Here is a 25257-nt window from a genome sequence, read left to right on the forward strand (position 1 = left end):
ATTCATTACCTCAGAGTGAATTGGATGCCGGGATGCTGAATAAATTTAAGGAGGAGATAGACAGATTTTTAATTAGTAACAGGTTGAAAGGTTATGGGGAGAGGGTGGGAAATTGGAGTTGAGGCCGAAATGAGATCAGCCGTGATCATATTGAATGGCGGGACAGGCTCGAGGGGCCGAATTGCCTACTCCTGCTCCTAGTTCTTATGTTCTTATGATGTTGGTTTAAAAAACACACTTCGATGATATCTGGATGTTTGTCCTTTTTGTTGCACCCAATGTCTAAATTTCGTCTGTGGCAGAATAATATAGTCTGTTTTGCACATCTTTGAAACCTGAATATATGATGCAAAAATTAACTAATGCTATGGAAAGGATTTGGAAAAGGCACTTCTTATTAACAGAGAACTGTTTCAATGCATTTATATTGTGAAATTTACCATTGATTGGGTTCCTGTGACCATTTGTTTTTTTTCCTGATTAACACTTGGATATGCTTTCTTAAAAGAGGAGAGAGGTTTAGGAAGGGGATTCCGGAGTCTCAGCATGTATTTTGGGGAGGAGTTGATCTGGTTTGTCCATTGAAAGCCATCATGCTGGGTTGTGTTTGGACAGGTAAATAAAAGGTGATTCAAATGTGTGATGGGCCATTGTTCTAGCAGTATCAGACCATTTAGGAATCACCTGCCACCTAATGTAGCAGCTACAATGCCAGATATCTCTAAATCAGTGTTCAATATAGTGATGAAAAAGTAAGCTAATAAATTAGTCTTCTTATTTGAAGCTTGATCTTAAAAATGCACTTTTTTTTGTTTTTTTTGATAATAGCAAGTTAAATTTCTAATGTCTTTTCAAAATTTCCTCACCGGCCCAGTGAGTGAGGGAAAAAAATTGAGCTGTGGCCCCTCATGTTTTGGCTGGACACCCCTGTTATAGAAGATCAGCCATGATCTTATTAAATGTCAGAGCAGGATTAAAGGGCTGAATGGCCTACTCCTCATTCCTTATTTTCACACATCCCTGAATGCACCTGGAAAGTTAATGAGGAACAGCGACTTTTATGTAGCATCATAGGGAGAAGATTGCAATTGGCTCAATGTGTGTGATGCATGCTTGAAAATACTGAGGTCATCTTCTGATTGAGAACTGCTAAGAGAAAAGTTCATTCTTTGCAATCTGGGGTAACTTAGATTCTTTAAAACAAAAGGTGAAATGTGGGCAACTTTACTGTCAGTGGTACAGAGCAAAGTGAACTGAGGCTACCCGTTCGAGGCAATTTCACTTGTACAGATTTTCTCTTAATATTGAGAAAACTTAACACATGGGCTTTGACCCTTCACTGACACAGTCAGGGTGGAAAAGAGAGCAAAACTCCAAGATGAATGCAGAAATATTAAAACATTTTTGAGCATTTTTCCTGCATGTTGTTATGACAGCAAATCACAGCCCAAATTACACACTGGCGCATTGATCTTTTAAAGGAAGATATTTAAAAAGACATGTTCTCGGCCAGCTTTAATTTGTAAAGTAGTCATTTTCTGGAAAATTCCTATGTGGATTACACTTGACCTCCAGTCCAGAGAATATGGAATGTTGCACCTAAAAGTTGTCAAAGCCTACGTCAGACAGAAACACTTGAAAGGGAAAGATGCAATGCAAAAGGCTGAACTCTATGTAGAGACAGTGGAGACTGATTACCATCTCAATAGGAACTATCTCCTGTTAAGCTAGACTGCTCAGACTGTGGAAATGGCCTGCGTTGAAAGAAAGCAGATTCTGGGTGGACGACATGTTTGTTTTTCCCTTCCAGGATTACACAAGGGATTAAAATGCCAGCTTCAAACCTGGTCTGGGTGTGCTAGTGTGTGCTGTGAAGGTCACAACTGAAGAACATCAACTAGGCATCCCTGAAGGTAAAAAATGTCTTTCTTTGTTGTTGGAGGCAACTAACAAGTTAGGAAACCACAGTCAAGAAGGAAGTAGCACAGCTCTTCAGCTAACCTGCAGAACCAAGTGTCTCCAAACCAACTGCTCTACTGCCAAAGTCAGCTTTACCAGAATCACCCAACTTAACAGCTGCAACGTTTCGTCATCATCTCCTCATGGACAAGCCAAAGGCTGATTCATATATCTGTTTTAACTTATATTTTTGGACTCAGCTTCCCATTTCTAATCCGTGTTAATGTGCGTTGCATTTTGAGTATTTTTTTCCTCAGGTTTTTTAGTAACTAAAAAGCTCTCTCTTTCTTTAACTTAAAGCCTTGTTAAATTGGCTCCTAAAACATAAATACATTTGGACTAGAAAAAGGCATCCACGAGGAAAGGGATCCCTTTTAAATTAAACCTTATTGTGACCAACCGAGGGGTTTGAATAAAGAAGGGGAGCCAGCTCATTCCTCCTCACCAGGGAGCATAACGAAATTGGGGGTCCCATTCGGGAATTTAACAATTTGGGATATCTTGTCTGGGATCATTATAAATTGGGGGACCTCGCTTGGGGTCTGATCGTAACAAATTGGGGGCTCGGTGCCAGAATAGTTTCCACAGACAAAACAAAATATTTTGGGTGGGAAAACTAAATTGTTCCTATGAAACCAATTTTAAAAACTGAAAAAAGGCTTTCTTGAGTCTGTACTACTAAAGTGTAGAAATCTCCACGTTTGATGCCAGTGTTTTTACAGACGGAAGGGACATTATGAAAGTTTAATGGTTCTGTCTTTCGAACAGTTGAGTTAGCGAGGCATTTAGAATTAGAATTTCACCCGAAAGCCAGAAAACCAGAAATTTCAAAAGGGTTTGCCAACAGTCTATAGGTGGAAATTGATGATGATGAAACAGAGAGTAGCAGGAGAGATTGAAATTCGAGCAGCCGGAAATTAGAACTTCAGGAAAGAGAAAAGGCAAGGAAAAGACAAAGAGAGAAAGATGAAAGGGAAAGAGGAGAAAGGGCAAGGAGAGAAGAGAGAATTTCAGGACAGAGGGAGGGAAAGGGAGTTTAAACTAAAACAGTTCGAGCTGTGGGGCAGGAATCTTACTGTGTCCCTTGATGTCACGAGCTCAGACTTAAGGACTGAGGCAACCCAGTTTTCTCATTTAATCTCCAAGTTTGATGAAGCAGAGGTGGAAGCCTTCTTTATATCTTTCGAGCAGTTAGCACAGCAGTTAAAGTGGCCAGTCCAACGTTGGTTCTTACTAGTGCAGAGTAAGCTTTCAGGGAAAGCTCACGAGGTTTCCTCCCTCTTGCTTGAAGAAAGTGCCACTGACTATGAGGGAGCAAAAAGGCCTATTTTAGGTTTGTACCAGTTAGTGCCGGAGGCGTACCGTCAAAAATCCCATACTCTCGGGAAACGGTCTGACCAGATGTATCTGGAATTTGAAAGGCTTAAACAACTTGCTTTGGGTGTGGGCACTTAAAACAGAAGTCACTTACAAAAGCCTTTGTGAAATAATTCTCCTGGAGGAATTTAAGAACTCCATACCCCTCCCAATAAGAACACATCTAGAGCAACAGAGGCCAGGCAGGCAGCCACATTGGCTAATGATTTTGAGCTGATCCACAAACCCTTGTCCCAGAATAGACCCTACCCTAGTCACTCCCCGGCCAACTAAAAAGGATAGAGGCGGAGAGAGTAATAGATAAGGCAATGGTGTAGTGGTATTGTCACCGGACTAGTAATCCAGAGACCCAGGTTCAAACCTTGGGCTCAGATTCTCTAATGCCCTTCAGGGAAGGAAATCTGCTGTCCTTACCTGGCCTGACCTAGTGTGACTCCAGACCCAAAGCAATGTGGTTGGCTCTTAAATGCCCTCTAAACAAGGGCAATTAGGGTTGGGTAATAAATGCTGACCCAGCCAGTGATGCCTACATCCCATGAATGAATTAAAAAAACTGAGCATGGGAGAGGAGGAAATGCTGGGGGTCCTCCTCAGGACAGAAGGGATGGTGCTGAGATGAAAGGTGAGGCCAAAAAGTCTGTGTGTTTTAACTGCCAAAAGGTAGGGCACCTCCAGGCCCACTGTTGGAGGTTACGAGAAAAACCAGGGGCACATACACCCCGTGCAGAGAATGGGAGTCAGTCAGAGAGCATAGCAGACCAGGCCATGGCTCTGACTGTTGCTGCAAATCCCCATAGATGTTCTCTTGAGTTCGAATGAGTTTTAACAAATCCCTAAGCGTTACAGGGATATTGTATCCAAAGGAAGGGTGGCCACATTTCCCCAGGGTGAGGCGAGTAAGCCTGTCATGATATTGAGGGATACAGGGGCCGGCCAAACTCTACTCTTGGGAAAAGGGCTAACCTTTTTACCAGAGAGTGCAGTGAGTGCCAAGGTGTTGGTAAAGGGAATTGAAGGAGGGTATATGCTCATCCCCTTATATTGGGTGCATCAGGAGTGCGACCTTGTGTCAGGACCAGCGACTGGGAGTCGTCCCCCGTTTTCCTACCGATAGTCAACCTGCTCCTTGGCAATGATCTGGCGGGATCAGAGGTAATAGCATCACCAGTGGCCTCAGAGAAGCCCACTGAGGTCAGGGAACAGCACAGCTGCAGAATAAAGTATTTGGCATTTTCCCTGACAGTGTGATAACGCAGCCTATGGCTAGATATGTGGAGGCTGAAGTGGCACTGCAAAGAGAAGACCCTATGGTCTGGTTATCAGAAACCTTTTTCAGGAGCCTAGAAGACTAAGGAGGTAATAAATATATTTTCCTTGGTAGTGGCCAGCAAGCTAACCCACTGTTTAAAAACATTTTGTTAAAAACACTAGCTCAGACTGCACGCAATGAAGTTGAGGCAGAAGCAATCCCTGAATGCTACTACATTAAAAATGAACTTCTGATGTGGAAATGGAGACCCCCTCACAGACCTGCAAATGAGGAGTGGACAGTGATCCACCAAGCAGTGGTGCTGCCGAGATATGAAATTCCAATGGCTGCGCGTGTTGTTATATGCAAAACCCAAGCCCGCATCAGCTAGCATTTTCATTGGCCACACCTCCACAAGGATGTAGTGAGGTTTTGCAGAATCTTTGACAAAATAGTGATGAGGGAATTGACCCAATTCTTTACCAGGTATGGTCTGCCGACCGAGATCCAGTCGGATCAGTGCTCGTTTTCATGTCCTGAATATTCCAGGAAGTCATGGGTATCCTGGGTGTGCCCCAGCTGAAGTGTCCAGCGTATCACCTGCAGTCGTTAGGGGGTGCTAGAATGGCACCACCAGACCCTAAAAGCTGTGATCAGGGCACACCAACTGGAATAAAGTACTAGATTTTCTTCAGTTCACTACCAGGGCCTCACCCAATGAGTCCACCAGTTTTACTCCGTTTGAATTATTTTATGGGCACCAAGTGCGAGGGCCTCTCAAACTCATCACCTGAGAACAGAAGGATGAGGCCTCCATGTTAGACTACATAAAGGTGTTCAGGGAGCGACTCATGAGAGCCTGTGATGTGGCCTGAGGACACTTGACAATCTCCCAGACACCTATGAAAAAACAGGCAGACAAGCATGCCAGGGTCCGGACCTTTCAACCAAGAGACTGTTAATGCTCCTACCAATACCAGGTGAACCCTTAAAAGCCCGGCTCAGTGGCCCGTACAGAGTAGCAAAGAAGCTCTGGGAAGTAAACGATATAACTGAGACCCCAGGTTGGGGGAAAAAGCAACAGCTGTTTCATGTCAACATGATAAAGCAATATCATAGCCAAGAAGGGGACAAACAGGTAACAGAATGTCCCATTGCCAGTGACCTAGAGGATGAGGGTGGCAGTGGGGATGAATTAGAGGGAGATGTGGGTGGGGCCCACGTTGAACCCCCTACTACCCAGCTAACTGACAGAGGTACTAGTGAACTTAGACTCCTTATTAACCTATTTAAGCGCAAAGCAGCGAGCAGACTTGACAAGGCTGCTCACTGCATTTAAAGGCTTATGCAGAGACAAACCAGGCTGCACAACACTAGCTGCACATGTAGATGTGGGAGAGGCCCCTTCCATAAGACAACATCCCTATTCCAGCCTAGCCCAGAAAAGCTATCCCAGGTTCAGGAGGAGATTAACTACTTGCTGGAGCACCAACTAATAGGATCTAGTAGCTGAAGCTCCCCAGTTGTGTTCATGCCCAAGCCAGAAGGCTCCACGATGTTCTGCATTGACTACCAAAAAGTTAATGCATTGACCAGAGCCAACTCCTATCTAATGACCTGGCTGGAAGACTGCATAGACAGGGTAGGTAAAGTAGCCTACATTACAAAGATTTACTCAAGGGGTATTGGCAGGTTCCCTTGACTGCCACGCGAATGAAATCTCCACCTTCGTAACTCCATTGGGTTATACCAATGCCATTTGGATTCCAAAATGCCCCAGCCACTTTTCAGAGGCTGATGAACTAAGTAGTGGTGGGTGTATCCATTTATGTAGTGTACCTAGACAGTGACGTGTACAGCAACACCTGGGAAACTCACTTAGAACAACTGGAAGCCTTCTTCCAGAAAGTAGTCAGCTGACCTAGTGGTCAGTCTCAAAGAGCGAATTCGCCAAGGCTCAGGTGACCTATTTAGGACACATAGCGGATCAAGGGCAAGGACTGCCCAGGGCTGCAAAGGTACAAGCAGTAGCCCAGTTCCCCATTCCCACAACAAAAGGGGAAATCATGAGGTTCTTGGAGATGTGTGGGTTCTACCTCAAGTTCGTCCCAACCCTCAGCACAGTACCACCCTGCTGGCAGAAAAAAGCAAAGACAACTGAGAAATGCCAGACAGCTTTTGAAAAGCTGAAAGCCATTTTGATAGGTGAGTCTGTGCTTGCAGCTCCAAACTTTAATGTAGCATTTAAAGTAGCCATTGATGCGAGTGACATCGGGGTTAGGGGCTTTCCTCCTCCAGGAAAATGAAGCAGGGATAGAGACACCAATCAGGTACTTGTTCAAAAAACTAAACAAGCATCAGAGACGGTACCCCACAGTGGAGAAGGAAACCCTCGATTTATTACTGGCTCTCAAACACTGAGATGTATATCCAAAATGGATACAGAGAGACCACAACATGTTTACCTTTGTGGAAAAGTTTAAGATACAGAATGTTAGGTTATTGCGTTGGAGTTTTTTTTCTCCAACCGTACCACCTAAAAATCACCCACATTGCTGGGAAATCAAATGTGATTGCAGACCCAGTTAAAACTGAAAAGAAAATATTGACCAAGGCTTGGATGTGTGTGTGTCATTCATTGTGTGGGGATGTGTCATGACAGCACTCGTAGCCCAAATTACTTACAGGCATATTGAACCTTTAAAGGAAGATATGTTTTTTTTTAAAATACATATATTCTCAGCCAGCTTTTGTTTGTAAAGTAATCACTTGCTGGAAAATTCCTATGTGGATTATATTTGACCGACTAGTCCAGAGAACATGGAATGTAACACCTAAAACGTGTCATGGCTGACTTCAGACAGAGATACTTGAAAGGGAGAGATGCAATGCAGCTCTAATCCCCTATGGTTGCAGGGGTCCCGTTCGGGATGCTAAATATTTGGGGTATCTTGTCCAGGACCATAACAAATTGGGGACCTCGCCCAGGGACCGGTCATTACAACATTGAAAGATTTGAAAGCATTTATTCTGAAGGTGTAGGAATTGTTTATGCATTCACATGAGATGGAACCAAATATGAATTTCAAAAGCCTGTGGCTTGTAGGAGGAAAAAGAATATTGAGGAAGTTGAGTGGTTCTGTAGTTTTGAGGTCTCAGTAGGGAGTTGGTGTTAGGATAAGCTTGACAAATGTCAATTTCAGGAGTCGGTGAAGGTCATGCAGGACTGTATATTTGCAGGGTTGGGTGGAGGGGTGCGGTGGGAGAGAAAAAGCAAAGATTAAAGAAGTGTTGTCCATAAGTATATTCTAAAATTGGAACAAGATAAAAATAGGTAGTTACAGAAAGACCAGGATTGTCAATCAATGACCCTTGCTTGCGTCCTGTCCAGGATTGCAGAAAAGGTGTTCCAAGAGGTTCTCCAGATGTTGGAACTGTATTTAAGTCTTAGACTTAAACTTTATTGAGTTATTGAGAGGGAAAAATGTTTGCACTGGAAGAAGTAGCTTCTTTCCAAAGTCGTCTTTGGAAAAGATGCGCAAGTTCTATATACGATCAAAATCTATGGTGAGGCCAAGGATTTCACTAGGTGAAGAAAGTTGATGTGTGGAGATATGAAAAGTAAAAATTGGTAGCTGTTCATTGATTTAAGAAGAAGCTTCAATAAACTGCATCTTTTAAAGAATTAAAATCCATTAGATTCTACTGTCCTTTTATATGAAACATGAAGGTTCAAGATGCAATGATTCAACTACTGTACATCAAGAAGAGCAATGGTTGTGTGAACGGGCTGCCAGTCAAAAGGATGTTCAGAAATGTAGCTGATGGCAGCTGCCTTACAGGCACAGGCATGCTGAATCCAAAGTGCAAAGTGCAGGATAAAAGCAGCGATGAGAAACATAATTTCTTCAATTGGCCGGCAGTTCTTCCAAAAATGGCCATGATGGTGGGTTGTCGCTGGACAAGGCCACTGCTGCAAACATTAAATTCAATCATCTTTCTCCACATTCTGCTGCGTATGTCCAGCATTTTCTGCTTTTATTTCAGGTTTCCAGCATCCAGAGTATTTTGCTTTTGTAAGTCTATGCATATCACATCTGATGTTCACTGGCAAGCATTGCTTATTCTTCAGAACCTTAAACACAACTTTAAATAGTAAATGTTTACGGATCTGCTGTGGCATTGCTGGGAGTTTAATCTGTCACCGCAAGTGATCTAGATCTGCTTGAACTTCTCTGGGAAACAGGGAAGTTAAAATGCCAGCTAAGCAGGAACCACACAATATAAACTATGTGGTAGCTGCAGTCTAAATGTATCTATAAAATTATTTTGTATTATAATAAAGTGGAGTGAGTGTCTGTGCATAGACATATACTGTATTTAATGTTTTGATTGTGTATTTGTTGTTTGAGTTGAGATTGTTGTCCTGAAGAAATATATACCTGGGCATGCTGTGCAAAACTTGGCATTACCAGGAGGCATCCTGCTAAAATATAGCTGGTTGTCTTATTTAATAAAGTCTTATATGAGTTCATGTAAGTATTTACAAGTCTGTATTCTTAAATGAAATTGCTTAAATTATGCAAACTTTAGAACATAGGAACATAAGTAAATAGGAGGCCTTTTGTTACAAATTTGTTACAAATATGAGGTTAATAAGGTTATGTTTTGGGACAGTCACATTAATTTAGGGTAAAACGGTGCAATGAAGGGGGTCATGTGACTTGTTCTGAGTTCTGCCTGATAGTAAACTTGAGTGGCTTGGTTGCTTTACTGGAAAGGAAGTGCAAGATACTCACACCTGTAAACAATGACTCAAGCAGCTGTGGAGACAGTGGATAGACTGTCAGTCTCCAAGTCCCAGGGAGGTGTTAGGAATGTTACATTTTTGTAAATGGTTATACTTCAAACCGGCTATTTAATTCCAAGATAGAATAGAGTTGGGAGGTCCAACGGGTAACTAATTAGCATTTCTACCTGGATACAAAGCCCATGCGATTCATGTTGCCATAGAGATGGGCTTTGAGAGGGGTAGAGTCCATACCACAGAGTCAGTCTGCAAGGATAAGACAGAGATGGAGGTAGCAAGCCTGTAGGGTTCACCACGCAATAATATGAGTGGGAGTTCGCACTTGAATCGAGATCAAGATCGCCAGGCTTTAAATGAAACTGGAAGATTCGCCTAGCTTTGGCTAGAGGGAGAGATCTCCAGGACAGCCCACATCATGAAATTAATTGCAGGGATTAGTAGTTATCTGAACGGAAAAGGAGATCATTGGAGAACGAAGGGTCCACTTAAGAGACAGTGTTACGTATAACAGTGGAGGGAGATTTTTGGTTGTTTTAAATGTTAAATGGGGGATCTTATCTGTAGCTTTGCATATAACTTGCTTACTGAAATTGTGTTTAGTCAATGTTGCTTTTAATGTGTGTTACATTAGAAGTCTTAAAACTTGAAATTTTGTCATGTGATCCTTTGAACTATTCACTGGAAGTTTAAATTTCTTTTTGAAAGTTACTGCTGTCTATGGGCATCATGGTACATTCGACACTGGGAGCCCGCTCTGACATCCACTAAGATCATGACTGACCTTCTACCTCAGCTATAACTTCCTGCACTATCCAAATACCTCGCAATTTCCATTGTATCGAAAAATTTATCCATCTCTAACTTGAATATACTCATTGACACCTTTCTGGGGTAGAGAATTCCAAAAGTTCACAAATTTTGGGTTAAGAAATTCCTTACCTCATGCCCTATCCTGAGACTCTGATCCTAGTTCTAGACTCCACAATCTGGAGAAACATCCTCCCAGCATCTACCCTGTCAAGCTCCTTAAGAACAAAAACAGAATTACCTGGAAAAACTCAGCAGGTCTGGCAGCATCGGCGGAGAAGAAAAGAGTTGACGTTTCGAGTCCTCATGACCCTTCGACAGAACTTGAGTTCGAGTCCAAGAAAGAGTTGAAATATAAGCTGGTTTAAGGTGTGTGTGTGGGGGGGCGGAGAGATAGAGAGAGAGAGAGGTGGGGGGGGGGTGTGGTTGTAGGGACAAACAAGCAGTGATAGAAGCAGATCATCAAAAGATGTCAACGACAATAGTACAATAGAACACATAGGTGTTAAAGTTAAAGTTGGTGATATTATCTAAACGAATGTGCTAATTAAGAATGGATGGTAGGGCACTCAAGGTATAGCTCTAGTGGGGTTTTTTTTTAAAATAATGGAAATAGGTGGGAAAAGGAAAATCTTTATAATTTATTGGAAAAAAAGGAAGGGGGAAACAGAAAAGGGGTGGGGATGGGGGAGGGAGCTCACGACCTAAAGTTGTTGAATTCAATATTCAGTCCGGAAGGCTGTAAAGTCCCTAGTCGGAAGATGAGGTGTTGTTCCTCCAGTTTGCGTTGGGCTTCACTGGAACAATGCAGCAAGCCAAGGACAGACGTGAGCAAGAGAGCAGGGTGGAGTGTTAAAATGGCAAGCGACAGGGAGGTTTGGGTCATTCTTGCGGACAGACCGCAGGTGTTCTGCAAAGCGGTCGCCCAGTTTACGTTTGGTCTCTCCAATGTAGAGGAGACCACATTGGGAGCAACGAATGCAGTAGACTAAGTTGGGGGAAATGCAAGTGAAATGCTGCTTCACTTGAAAGGAGTGTTTGGGTCCTTGGACGGTGAGGAGAGAGGAAGTGAAGGGGCGGCAGGTGTTGCATCTTTTGCGTGGGCATGGGGTGGTGCCATAGGAGGGGATTGAGGAGTAGGGCGTGATGGAGGAGTGGACCAGGGTGTCCCGGAGGGAGCGATTCCTACGGAATGCCGATAAGGGGGGTGAAGGGAAGATGTGTTTGGTGGTGGCATCATGCTGGAGTTGGCGGAAATGGCGGAGGATGATCCTTTGAATGCGGAGGCTGGTGGGGTGATAAGTGAGGACAAGGGGGACCCTATCATGTTTCTGGGAGGGAGGAGAAGGCGTGAGGGCGGATGCGCGGGAGATGGGCCGGACACGGTTGAGGGCCCTGTCAACGACCGTGGGTGGAAAACCTCGGTTAAGGAAGAAGGAGGACATGTCAGAGGAACTGTTTTTGAAGGTAGCATCATTGGAACAGATGCGACGGAGGCGAAGGAACTGGGAGAATGGGATGGAGTCCTTACAGGAAGCGGAGTGTGAGGAGCTGTAGTCGAGATAGCTGTGGGAGCCGGTGGGTTTGTAATGGATATTGGTGGACAGTCTATCACCAGAGATTGAGACAGAGAGGTCAAGGAAGGGAAGGGAAGTGTCAGAGATGGACCATGTGAAAATGATGGAGGGGTGGAGATTGGAAGCAAAATTAATAAATTTTTCCAAGTCCTGACGAGAGCATGAAGCGGCACCAAAGTAATCATCGATGTACCGGAGAAAGAGTTGTGGAAGGGGGCCGGAGTAGGACTGCAACAAGGAATGTTCCACATACCCCGTAAAGAGACAGGCATAGCTGGGGCCCATGCGGGTTTTTTTTTAAGCTCCTTAAGAAGTTTGTTTTAATGTGGCCAGCTCCCATTCTTTCAAACTCTAGGGAATATAGGCCTAGAATGCTCAACCTCTCCTTATAGAAAATCCCTTCATCCCAGGAACCAGATTTGTGAACCATTGTTGCACTCCCTTAAAGCATTATCTGTTGTATCCGTGCCTGTATAATTTCCCTCCAGAATAACAGGTTTTGGATTAAAAGGAGCTGTGGAAATGAATAGCAGCAGCTCTGTACTCAGGTTTCAAGATGGCAAACTTGCCTCTTTTACAAAAATAAAATTTTGCAGATGCTGAAATCTGAAATAAAAGCAGAAAATGCTAAAAAAAAAAAATGCTCAGCAGGGTGAGCAGCATCTGTGGAGAGAAACAGTAACCATTTCAGATTGAAGATTATGGCCTTGGGCCCTTCATTGGAACTGAGGAAAGATAGAAATGCGGGAAGGGTGAGATAGGGCAGGAAGAAAAGGGAAGGGTTGAGCACCAGAGAGTTGAAATGACAAAAGGTTTTGGGGTACGAAAGTCACAGGGTGGTAGTGAGCACAGTAAAGAAACAAAAGATGTGTGCAAATGAGGTGTGAATGGCTGCATAGTAACCATCCAAATGCAACATGGAGGGGTAAAGGAAGAAATGAGACCAGACCAAAGCAGTAAAAATAAACCTAGGACAAGATGGAAATAAGGTTATGATCTAAAATTATTGAACTCCATGTTGAGTCTAGAAGGCTGTAGAGTGCTGAGTTGGAAGATGAGGTGCTGTCCCTTGATCTTGTGTTGCACTTCATTGGAACAGTGTTGCAGGCAAAGGAAGGAAAGGTCAGAATGGGAGCTAGGTGGAGAATTGAAATGGCAAGCAACAGGAAGCTCAGGTTCATGGTTGCCGAGTGAATGGAGGTGTTCCACAAAACAGTCACACAGTCTGCGTTTGGATCCCCAAATGTAGAGGAGAGCAAATACAGTATACTAAAATTGAAAGTACATGTAAATCACTGTTTCACTTGGAAGTTGACCCAATATTGTTTCTTATAGCTTATATCAAAATTAAACACAAGGTTGATTTTTCCAGGATAGTTTCTTTAAAATTGATTTAACAGATAACAAAAGATTTTCTTAGTTGTATTGGCTTCTCAGCCTTTTAAGACTTAAAATGTATGTAAAAGACAGGCTATGAACATCATTGGGCATTTATTTCTTGCACTGGTACTGTTATTTTCCCATCTGCTTGTTGCCTTGACAACTATAATTAGTCATCACTTAGATCTACCTTCCTCCTCACTCCTCACTTTCCATTATATGTTCAGGATTATTTATGGATACAATACCTCATGAAGTGAAGCTGAAAGACTAAATCTGTAAAATAAAAACCATAAATCAACCAAAATATTTGCTCTAAATCAAACAACGTTTCATTATTGTAATTGAATCAAGTTTTCTCCTTTGATCTAAACCATTCACACGCTGTGTGGCCCATTTAATATAAATTCCATCTGTTAATTTTCGTTAATTGCATCAAGCCTCGGCAGTTGACATTTTTTTTGCACATACGCAATCAGGATCTTACTGCAGCACTGTAGATTTCTATGGTAACGTACCCTGCAGCAAATAGTGGTGCATAAAATAGAGGGGAATTTTTTGTAATTTAACCTGATCCTTTTTTCCAACTTCCTCACCATGTGCTATCAATGTGATTTGAAAAATCGCATACATCCCTAATTCTTCCAACAAAATGATGTCAACTCAGCAGTTCAGTAGTATAGTGCATTTTAATCAAAGTGGATGAATGTTTGGCAGTCTAGGTTTTCCTTGCCACTATTATTGGTTGCTGGTGGAAAACAGTGGTGCCTAAAGCAAGTTTGAATATGGAACCCACAATACCAATTCTATACCTAACGGACCAATAATGTACTCTGGGTGGGGAATTTCAATGTCCATCACCAAGAGTGGCTCAGTAGCACCACTACTTACCGAGTTAGCCGAGACATAAAGGATATAGCTGCTAAACTCGGTCTATGACAGGTGGTGAGGGAGCCAACAAGAGGGAAAAACATACTTGACCTTATCCTCACCAACCTACCTGCCGCAGATGCATCTGTTCATGACAATATCGGTAGCAGTGACCACTGCAGAGTCCTTGTGGAGATGAAGTCCTGTCTTCACATTGAGGATACCCTCCATCGTGTTGTATGGCACTACATCGTGCTAAATGGGATAGATTTCGAATAGATCTAGCAACTCAAGACTGGGCAACCATGAGCACTGTGGATCATCAGCAGCAGCAGAATTGTACTTAACAATCTGTAACATCATGGCTTGGCATATCCTGCGCTCTACCATTACTAGCAAGCTAGGGGAATCAACCCTGGTTCAATGAAGAGTGCAGGAGGATATACCAGGAGCAGCACCAGGCATGCCTAAAAATGAGATGTCAACCTGCATGTGTGCCAAACAGCATAAGCAGCAAGTGATAGACAGCGCTAAGTGATTCCACAACCAGCAGATCAGACTTAAACTCTGCAGTCCTACCATATCCAGTCATTCCAACTAAACAACTCACTGGGGGAGGCGGCTCCACAAATATCCACATCCTCAATGATGGGAGAGCCCAGCACATCAGTGCAAAAGATAAGGCTGACATTCGCAACAATCTTCAGCCAGAAGTGCCAAGTGGATCATCCATCTCGGCCTCCTCTGGAGGTCCCCAGCATCACAGATGACAGTCTTCAGCCAACTCGATTCACTTCACGAGATATCAAGAAATGGCTGAAGGCACTGGATATTGCAAAAGCTGTGGGCCCTGACAACATTCCGGCAATAGTACTGAAGACTTGTGCTCTAGAACTTGCTGCGCATCTAGCCAAGCTGTTCCAGTACAACTGCAACACTGGCATCTACCCAGCATTGTGGAAGATTGCCCAGCTATGTCCTGTACACAAAAAGCAGGACAATTCCAATCCAGCTAATTACTGCCCAACAGTTTACTCTCCATCATCAGTAAAGTAATGGAAGGGCAACAGTGCTATCAAGTGGCATTTGCTTAGCAATAACCTATTCACTGACGCTTAGTTTAGGTTCTGCCAGGATCACCCAGCTCCTGACCAGTCTTGGTTCAAACACGGACAAAAGAGCTAAACTTCAGAGGAGAGGTGAGGTGAGAGTGACTGCCCTTGACATCAAGGCCGCATTTAACCGAGTGTGGCATCAGGGAGCTCTAGCAAAACTGGAGTCGTTGGGAATCAGGGGGAAAGCTCTCTGCTGGTTGGAGTCATACTTAGCACAAAGGAAGATGGTTGTGGTTATTGGAGGTCAATCATCTCAGTTCCAGGACATTTCTGCAGGAGTCCTCAGGGTAGTGTCCTCTGCCCAACGATCTTCAGCTGCTTCATCAATGACCTTCCTTTCATCATAAGGTCAAAAGTGGGGATGTTTGATGATTGTACGTTGTTCAGCACCATTCGTGACTGCTCAGATACTGAGGAGTCCAAATGCAGCAAGACCTGGACAATATTCAGGTTTGGACTGACAAGTGGCAAGTTACTTTTGTGCCAGGCAATGACCATCTCCAACAAGAGAAAATCTAACCATTCCCCCATGACATTCAATGGCATTACCATCACTGAATACTCTATTATCAACATATTGGGGGTTACCATTGACCAGAAACTGAACTGGACTAGCCATATAAATACTATGGCTACAAGAGCAGGTCAGAGGCTAGGAATCCTGTAGAGAATTCACCTCCTGACACCCCAAAGCCTGTCCACCATCTACAAGGCACAAGTCAGGAGTGTGATGGAATACTCTCCACTTGCCTTGATGAGTTTGGCTCCCACAACACTCAAGAAACTTGACACCACCCAGGACAAAGCAGGCTGCTTGATTGGCACCCCAGCCACAAACATCCAGTCCCCCCACCACCGATGCACAGTAACAGCAGTGTGTACCATCTACAAGATGCACAGCAGCAACTCACTGAGGCTCCTTAGACAGCACCTTACCATCCAGACGAACAAGGACAGCAGATACATGGGAGCATCACCACCTGGAAGTTCCCATCCAAGTCACTCAACACGCTGACTTGGAAATATATCGCCGTTCCTTCACTGTCCCTGGTCAAAATCTTCGAACTCCGTCCCTAACAGCACTGTGGGTGCACCTACACCACATGGTTGCAGAGGTTCAAGAAGGCAGCTCATCACCACCTTCTCAAGGGCAATTAATGCTGGCCTAGCCAGCGACACCCACATCCCATTGACTGGGGAAAAAACAAGATTAAAGAATGGTGGACAGAATCGTGGTTCTGCAACATCTATAAATTTAAAAAAAAAAGATTGACCAAAAAGTAGGTGTTAACTAGGAATTATATATTTGCACTTGGCTGTTTTTCAGAGTTGGTCTTATAAGCTTTAAAAGCTTATTGTCAAGTAGATAAGTTTTCAATCTTGTGAGCTTTTCTTTTTCTCTCCTCTAACCAATTTTGCTTCATTGTAAGACTTGCAGCTCTTCAGAGAGCCTGTTCTCCAGCTTGCTTTCACTAGAATATCCTCTTTGCTAGAATTGATTTTTCTTTCATGTCAACTCAAGTCGTATTTTGGACAATCTATTTTTTGCTCTCCTGATCTAATTGGAATTTGTCTCATCTTTTTAGTTCCGCAGGCTGTCTTTGTTGTTAGGGAGCTTTTCAGTGTTAACTTATCACTAGTTCATTTCCACTTCTGAGACTATCTCTGGTAATGAACTCACGGTTACTTACTAGTTCTGTCTGTTTTTTTTTCATCTGACATCCATTGAAGTTCTGTGTGATGACTGGAGCAGACTGGTTTCGTCAAGAAACAGTTAAACTTTATTACAGAGACGTTTCTGGTGTTTGCTCCCTTGACCAGATCTCTCATCGGAAAACCCCCACCCCACGGATTGCCCGCGCAAAGAGCTTACTAGTCGGAGCCCCTGCAGTACGTCATGTGATCTGTGATTGACAGGAGGGAGTGACTATACATCCAGTTACCACATTTCTTCCTCCTTTAGATTTTTATAATCACTCTTTACAGAAAAACATTTAAACAGTCAACAAACATATTTCAGGTGACTATGAATCAAACCTCTTATATGGCTAGAGTGACGTAGTTTTACCGCTGGAAGTTCCTGAACAGGATCTGGAGCTGCACTATGAGGCACTTCATCGGAATTAGGCTGTTCAGGATTTGGCAATTCTTCTGAAATATCTGGAATGTCTGTTCTTGGTCATTCATACACCTCGGAAGTCGATGGTTCAACGTTAATCACAGATTGATCAGTAAATTGTTGGAATGCCTCTGTGGCACAGATGTGATCTACATGCTTACGGATGATTCTGTCTCCCACTTGTCCTTGGAAACAACGGCTGCCGGAGCCCAACACTGCCCACTGCCGAAATTTTGCATGTATACTGTGTCACCTACACCTGCGAGCTTTACTGTATATGTCATGGTTAAATTTCTAATTACTCTGGTCCTGCACTACCTTCCTCTCTAAATTTGGAAACACCAAGTGTAAGCGTGTACGCCGATGGCGTTTCATTAATAACTCCGGTGTTGAACTTGTAGCTGAATGTGGCAGTGTACGATAACTGAAGAGAAACTGGGAAAGTCGAAATTCCAGAGTCTTCCAATAATTTTTCCATACCAGACCTAAAAATTTGTACTGCTTTCTCGGCTAGACCATTCGTTGAGGGATGCCGAGGAGCTGTTTTAATATGTTGGATTCCATTCAGATCCATAAATTTCTGAAACTCAGTGCTGGTAAAGGCTGTACCATTATCAGAAACAACAATTTCAGGTAGGCCATTTATGCTGAAACAGTGACGTAGCTTCTCAATAATTGGCGTTCGACATTGGCGTTTTGCCTTCGTGTACACCCATCCATTTTGAATGTGCATCTACAATTAACATGAACATGGTACCTAAGAGTGGTACTACATGATCAATATGTAGTCGAACCCAGGGCGACCAGGCCACTCCCACGGATGCAGGGTAGCTGAAACAGGTAACTTCTGTTGTTGTTGACAGTAGAGACAGTGCTTATCCATGCTTTCAATATCACTGTCAATGCCTGACCACCATACATGACATCGCACAAGCATTTTCATCTTTGATATGCCTAGATGAACACTGTGGAGCTCTGTCAAGAGTGGCTATCTATCTTGCGATGTACAACAGCTCTTGAACCCTACAACACAATTCCATCTTGACAGCTTAATTCCGTGTTTCTGACATGGAATGGTCTCGGTTCTTCAGATATAGACGACCTTGCAAAACAAAGTCTCTGACTTTTGAAAATATTGGATCTGTTTGTGCAATTTCTAATTTGTTTTGCGCACACAGGCGAAGAATTTGAGAAATTCAATAGTAGTGCTAATTCTTGTGGAACTGGAGCATTTACAATTCTGTCTGGTAACAAGAGACAACAGATTACAACTGCATTTGCAATGTGTAGGCCAGGGCAGTACATCAAAGTATACTTTATGCAGGTAATGTCAGAGCCCAACATTGTAATCTTGCTGATGCCATTGGTGGAATGGCCTTATCCTCACTAAATAGCCCTGTTAATGGTTTATGGTCCGAAACAATGGTAAAATGTCTTCCATGTTGGTACTGGTGAAACTTTTTTACACCGAATACCACTGATAACCCTTCTTTATCTAACTGAGAATAGCCCTTCTTGGCTTGGGAATGGATTCCCAAGACATAGCCATTGGGCCTCTCTGATTCATTTTCCATTTTATGTGATAATATGGCTCCTATACCATAAGGAGAGGCATCACATGTTAATACCAGCTCTCTGGATGAGCCATAGCATACCAATAAACAAGACGGATGCAGCAATTTCCTTGCTTTCTCAAAGGCCTCTTTCTGTTGTGCACCCCAAGACCAACGGCGGTTCTTTTTTTTAGCAGCAAGTGTAATGGTGCCAAAACAGTTGACGGGTTGGCTATAGTTGTTGATCATACTCAGGAAGGATTTGAATTCTATTACATTGGATGGTGATGGTGCATCTTTTATTGCCTGAATATCTTCTATTAGATGTAAACCCATGGTGTCCACCCTGTGACCTAGATAAGTGACTCCTGGTTCTTGAAATGTGCATTTTTCCTTCTTTAACTGTATGCCGGCTTCCATGAACCTTCTTAGCACCTCCTCCAGGTTGGCCAAGTGTTCAGTCTTGGTTGACCCAGTGATGAGAACATCATCCAAAAATACTACCACTCATGGAAGTCCTGGCAAAAGACACTCCATTGGTTCTCTGGAAAATAGCATATGCTGATGGGACTGCAAAGAGCAGACGAGTGTACTGATAGAGGGTGCTGCATTGTTGGAGGATAGATTTTTCAAGCACAGTGGGGGGCAAAAAATTGTGTGTTTTGTATTTAATCATGGAATAGCTTGGTAGCCTGAAAATATACATTTCCTCCATTCATGAGACAAGAGGGATTAAATCAATTGTTATTATAGCTGTTTGAAGAAGGACGTGAAGGCATTAGTGAGGATGCAGAAGAAATTCACAAGAATGGTTCCAGGGATAAGGAACTTCAGTAATGTGGGTAGATTGGAGAAGCTAGGGCTGTTCTCCTTCATGAGAAGGTAAGGGGAGATTTAATAGGTGTTCAAAATCATGAGGCAATGGCGAACTGCTGCGTAAATATCTTTTCCTTCAAGCGGTTAAGATCTGGAATACACAGCCTGGGATTATGGTGGAGGCAGATTCAATTGTGGCTTTTAAAAGAGAATTGGATAGGTATCTGATTAGGAAATATTTGCAGGGCTATAAGGGAAAGGCAAGGGAGTGGGACTAGGAGAGTTACTCTTGCAGAGAGCCAGCATAGACATGATGGGCATAATGGCTTTCTGTGCTGTAACCATTCTATGCATCTATTCAATGATATATAAACAGTGAGTCAAATTTAAAATAGAAGCTATTCCTATTATTTCTCATTACAAGAAGAAAAGTAAAAATGAGATTGGCTTATTCATACCCTGATTCCAAGTCCAAGTAGAAGGCAACTATTGCACTTTTGGCAGCATCGGCGGAGAAGACCAGACCTGCTGAGCTTTTCCAGGTAATTCTGCTTTTGTTTTGGATTTCCAGCATCCGCAGTTTTTTGTTTTTATCTCTATTGCACTTTTTGCTCCATCATAAGTAACAAGAACTTGCAATAGTGTAATGTCTCATCCTTAGGATGTCTGAAAGAGTTTACCAGCAATGGATTATTTTGAAAGTGTTGTCAGTGATCTTATATAAATATCACAGCCATTCTGTGCAAAGAAAGGTCCAAAAAACAGCAAATTAATGACTTTTTTATGCTGTTGGTTGAGGATGGGATTTTTTGCCAGAATTCCTTGCACTTGAAAAGTGCCAGGGAATCCTTTACATTCTCCTGAGCAGACCATCTCTTGGTTTAATGTAGTATACTGATGTGGATGAGGTGTAAAATCTTAGGTTCTTATTCCAATCCTAGGAAAAACCTTCACTAAAAGAAGTGTTCTAGGGCCAGATATTTAAACTTCTACTCTATTTTAACATAGCCTTCAAAATGGTTCATCTTAAAAATTTTCTTCAATTCTGCTTTTTTCAACATGCTTTATGTGCTCAAGAATTCACTGCTCAGCAACTGAACATTTATTCTTCTCTGCTCTTAGCGGCAGCAGCAGTCTTTATGCTATTCTAACACAGAAAAAAGGCACCTCCAACAATGCAGCACCCTGTATTGCACTGAAGTTACAGCCTAGTTTGCATACTCTAATCCACAGCAGGTTAAGGAGCCATAACCCTCTGATTCCGAGGCAAGAGTGTTACCAACTGAACCAAACTTACATTTGAACAATAAGGGAAATAACCGATACTGATGCTGTGATTTTATGAAGGCACTGTTAGAATAGCATAAAGACTGCTGCTACTGCTAAGAGCAGAGAAGAATAAATGTTCAGTTGCTGAGCAGTGCATTCTTGAGGACATAAAGCATGTTGAAAAAAGTAGAATTGAAGAAAATTTTTAAGATGAGCCATTTTGAAGGCTATGTTAAAATAGAGTAGAAGTTTAAATATCTGACCCTAGAACACTTCTTTTAGTAAAGGTTTTTCCTAGGATTGGAATAAGAACCTAAGATTTTACACCTCATCCACATCAGTATACTACAGGATCTATTGACTGTATAACAAACATCAGTACCCCGGATACCTTGCTTTCCTTGCTGACGGATGAAAAATTTTTAAAAAAGTAGATTGAAGTAGTGACTGAAGGGAAAAAGTTCATTAAGGAGAATTACTGGTGTATTGCTGGTTTATATCAGTTTGTCTTCCTCCTTGGTATTTCATCTGCTACTTTTACAGAATCTCAGATTTGTAGATGCAAGTTAAAACCTTTTGAAAGCTTGGGGTACCAAGCAAATCTAGTTTAACGTGTGGATTTCATAACCTGACTGCACTTTGTTTCTCGTACATTGATTTCAGCGTACTATATGATGTGTATTTGAAGGCAGCGTTATTCATTTCAATTTAGTACTGATATTGTGGATAGTTGGAAAAAATACAACACCTACCTGTGTGTAAGAACTGTAGTTGTTAGTTGAGAAAGCTTGTTTTTCCTAATTAGTTCCACATGGTTATCTTTGGTTAGATATATTTAAAGGTTTGTTTACTATTGGTCTTGATCTTTTACCTGTTTTAGAAAGGCATTCTTGCGAAAGGTTTGGCTTGCAAGCAAGACTTAAGTAAGATACTTTAATGTATGTGAAATGAAGTCACAAAAAAATGATCATTACTAAAGTCTGTAGTGAATACTAGATATTTAATTTAATTTTATACCCCCAAGCTCACCAGTGTGGTTTCCATAACAAAAATAAAAATACCTGGAAAAACTCAGCAGGTCTGGCAGCATCTGCGGAGAGGAACACAGTTAACATTTCGAGTCCGTATGACTCTTCAACAGAACTAAGTAAGAATAGAAAAGAGGTGAAATATAAGCTGGTACAAGGGAGGGTGTGGGACAGGTAGAGCTGGATAGAGGGCTGTGTTCCTCTCCGCAGATGTTGCCAGACCTGCTGAGTTTTTCCAGGTATTTTTACTTTTGTTTTGGATTTCCAGCATCCACAGTTTTTTGCTTTTATCTTAGTGTGGTTTCCATCTTGTATATTTAGCAAATATTGCATAAGTCCCACCATTTTCACTCTGCTACAACCTTCATAATTTTTAAAAAATCTCTAAAGATGTTAGTGGGTCCATTACTTCTGAATTCAGTGCACAAATCTTCTCGTAATAAATACAAATTGCAAAACCGTTGTGATAGCATGGCCAAATTTCCCTTGGGGGTTTTGTCTGCCTGGCACACATCATCTGCCACATCATAACAATCTGAGATACTGATACTTCTTTTCAGACATATGGAAGTTTCTTGATTCCGATGGCTGTTTTGAATATTATTGGGATATTTATGCACATGTACCTACAGCCTGAAACTGCCCAGACAATTCACGCATTGAGAGTATAATCCAGCAAGTGTTCTCAGCCAAACCAGAAGGTTACTGTTAAAAATGGTAAACTCATGTTTTTCCATAAAATTATATCCAGCTAAGGAATGATTGCTCGAGTCACTTGATGCATAATAGAACGTTAACCTGTCCAGTAGTACTTTCCCATCAGTCATTAACAGTTTCAAAATCAAACATCAACATGTGGTCCCGGCTATAACTATGGTAACCTCCTCAGCCTGATTCCTCCAAAGAGTCCTGAAACATCAGTAGTACAAAGTTTAACTTGCTTACTACACTCTGTGTGACTACACAGCTCACTCGGAAGAATAACTACTTTTTCAAAACCCGTGGCAGAAGCACTGAAACACTACTTAAATAAACTTAAACCAAACAGAACTCCCAGAAGACGAGTATGCCCCAAAAACCATCTAGTGTATATTCTAGCCAGTTAAATCCTGTTTAACCAGCTACAAATGTTGACGCAGCATGTACTGCCGTGGGAGTTTCCCACAAGCATTGTTGCTACATACTATCCTGTATGTAACAAACCCTGTTCAAACATGCTGGAATCCTAATGGTAATTGATTACAAGCATTACTTAATGTCCTGTGGCTGCAGTGTCTGCATATCACCTTACTTTAATGCCAGGAATAAATCGAGATACCCAATCAGAAATCTTTTGTCATTATGCAAAATTATTGCTTCATTGAGACAACATGCGCAAGTAAATTATGTCAAATGCTATTGGTGACATGTTTGGATCATGTCAGGATGCAGGATATAGTTCTTCAAGTTGGATGATTTATTCTTGTGAAGCAGTTTTGTAAAATCGGTGGTGCACTCTGAATCATCTGTAACAGTATTAATGCTGAAGGGAAGAATGTATGAAAGCTGAACAAATAAATACATTGCTTTAATTGATGTGACCTAGGCCCATAATGCGCAGGACACTACCAACATTTAAGAGTTGAAGAGAAAATGAATCATAACATTATTCTTAGGCTATAAAGTTAAAAGCATTTTATAAAGTCTTACCTTTGGCCCTGGATCCACTTCCTGACAACTTTGACCTAGTAGGCAAAGACCCCACAGCTTCCCTGTAAAGGCCTGGGTTTAGGATTGTGATTGGGCCCCAAGTATATCAACAGAATCCGGTTTGCATATTTAAAGGTGGTCCTTGTCCACTTAGAGTGGGTGACTTTCATACCTGCAATTTAAAATTGCAATCGGCTGGATTGGGGTGGGAGGCCAGCCCACAAATTTCCTGCATCCCTTAAACTGATTCCTGACCAGTTTCTTCCAGTCATTGGGAGTTAAAATTCTGCTCCCGCCCCGCCCCACACTCCCACTCCTCCCCTCTCCCTCCCTGGATGCCTTAAATTGGAAGCGTTTTATTCCCTGACACTTAAACAACCCACGCTCTAATGAGCACAAAAGTGGAATTGAATGTGATTCTATATTTAAATGTGTGTGGGCAGAATAACCGCTTTATTGTTTGTCAAATATCCATCTGTTTTCACTTACTAATTATAGGTGTGGGAAATTGCATGGGGTTCAAATAAATCCATTATTGCCAGCATTGTAACTTGTTGAGAAGTGACGGTGTTACTAAGGTCAATAATTTCCTCTTTTCCAGACTTGCTGTAACAGACAGGAAATATTGTTATAATTGTGACAGATTCTTAGCTGATAGATATTATTAGTCATTCAAACATAAAAATTTTAAACTCTTAAATGAGGTTGCTCTTTCTTTGTGTAAGGCTAATTTATATAATATGAATTTGCTGTTCTCCACGATAGTATCCCTTAATCAATAAATGTTTTTTTTATCTTCTGTTAACATAGAGGAACTGTTTTAATGGAAGATAATTGAGGAGGTAGTCATGGTGTTAGGTTGTATTTCCAGCTCTGAGGTTGTTCTGTGGCATTGCTTTATTTTAGTATCAACATGGGATTTCACAGAATGCGCGATGCAGTCACACGCTCTATTACCTCCCATCTGCTGCCTGGAGTTTCCCTCAAAGGTGGGAATGCACAACAATATTAATATTGGTGTCTGAAAGAAAACCAGGATCAAGGAAATAAAGACAAAAAGTGCTGGAAATACTCAGCAGTTCAGGCAGCATCTGTGGAGAGAGAAGTAGAGTTAATGTCTTAGATTGGTGACCTTTTATCAAAATCAGGATAAAGGAAAAAAAGTTGTTAATAACATTTATATAATGCCTTCAGTATAAAAAAAAAATGTCTCAAAGTACCCCAGCAATTGGACTACAATAGATACTGAGCTAAAGAATATGTTGGAAAAGCGATCAAAAGCTTGGTGGACTTTGTATTTTTGCCCTGAAAATATTTTCTAATTCTACTTGGACTAAATGTTAAAGATATTAATGGCAGGTTTTTGACAATACTAATAAAGGTACTTTCCACTCCAGGTCTGCTGCAGACGTACAGTAAATGCATGTTGGCCTCCCCTGACCTGCTGGACTTAACAGAATTCTAGTGTGGAGCATTACTGGTAAGACTTTAAATCAACTCTATAAATAAATTGGGACTTTAACTGAGGCTGGACTAAACTCTAATGACTTTCCCTGTAATTAGGTGAAATCAGCCTTCCACAATCAGAAGGTTCTGAAGGTTTTTTGAAGGAAAGCAGTCAAAAGATGTGTGGTCAGCA

The 25257-nt window shown here is 42.0% G+C and overlaps 1 protein-coding gene across 1 annotated transcript in view; it reads left to right on the forward strand.

The window, feature by feature from the left end:
* Positions 1–25257, forward strand: part of mrtfba (myocardin related transcription factor Ba) — a 283562-nt gene that overhangs the window by 19604 nt on the left and 238701 nt on the right. Inside the window, exon 2 of the mRNA XM_041206102.1 lies at positions 25016–25098. The gene's annotated coding sequence lies outside the window, so the exon portion shown is untranslated. The remainder of the gene's footprint in view (positions 1–25015; positions 25099–25257) is intronic.

Source organism: Carcharodon carcharias, chromosome 15, assembly GCF_017639515.1.
Source record: "Carcharodon carcharias isolate sCarCar2 chromosome 15, sCarCar2.pri, whole genome shotgun sequence".
NCBI lineage: Eukaryota > Metazoa > Chordata > Chondrichthyes > Lamniformes > Lamnidae > Carcharodon > Carcharodon carcharias.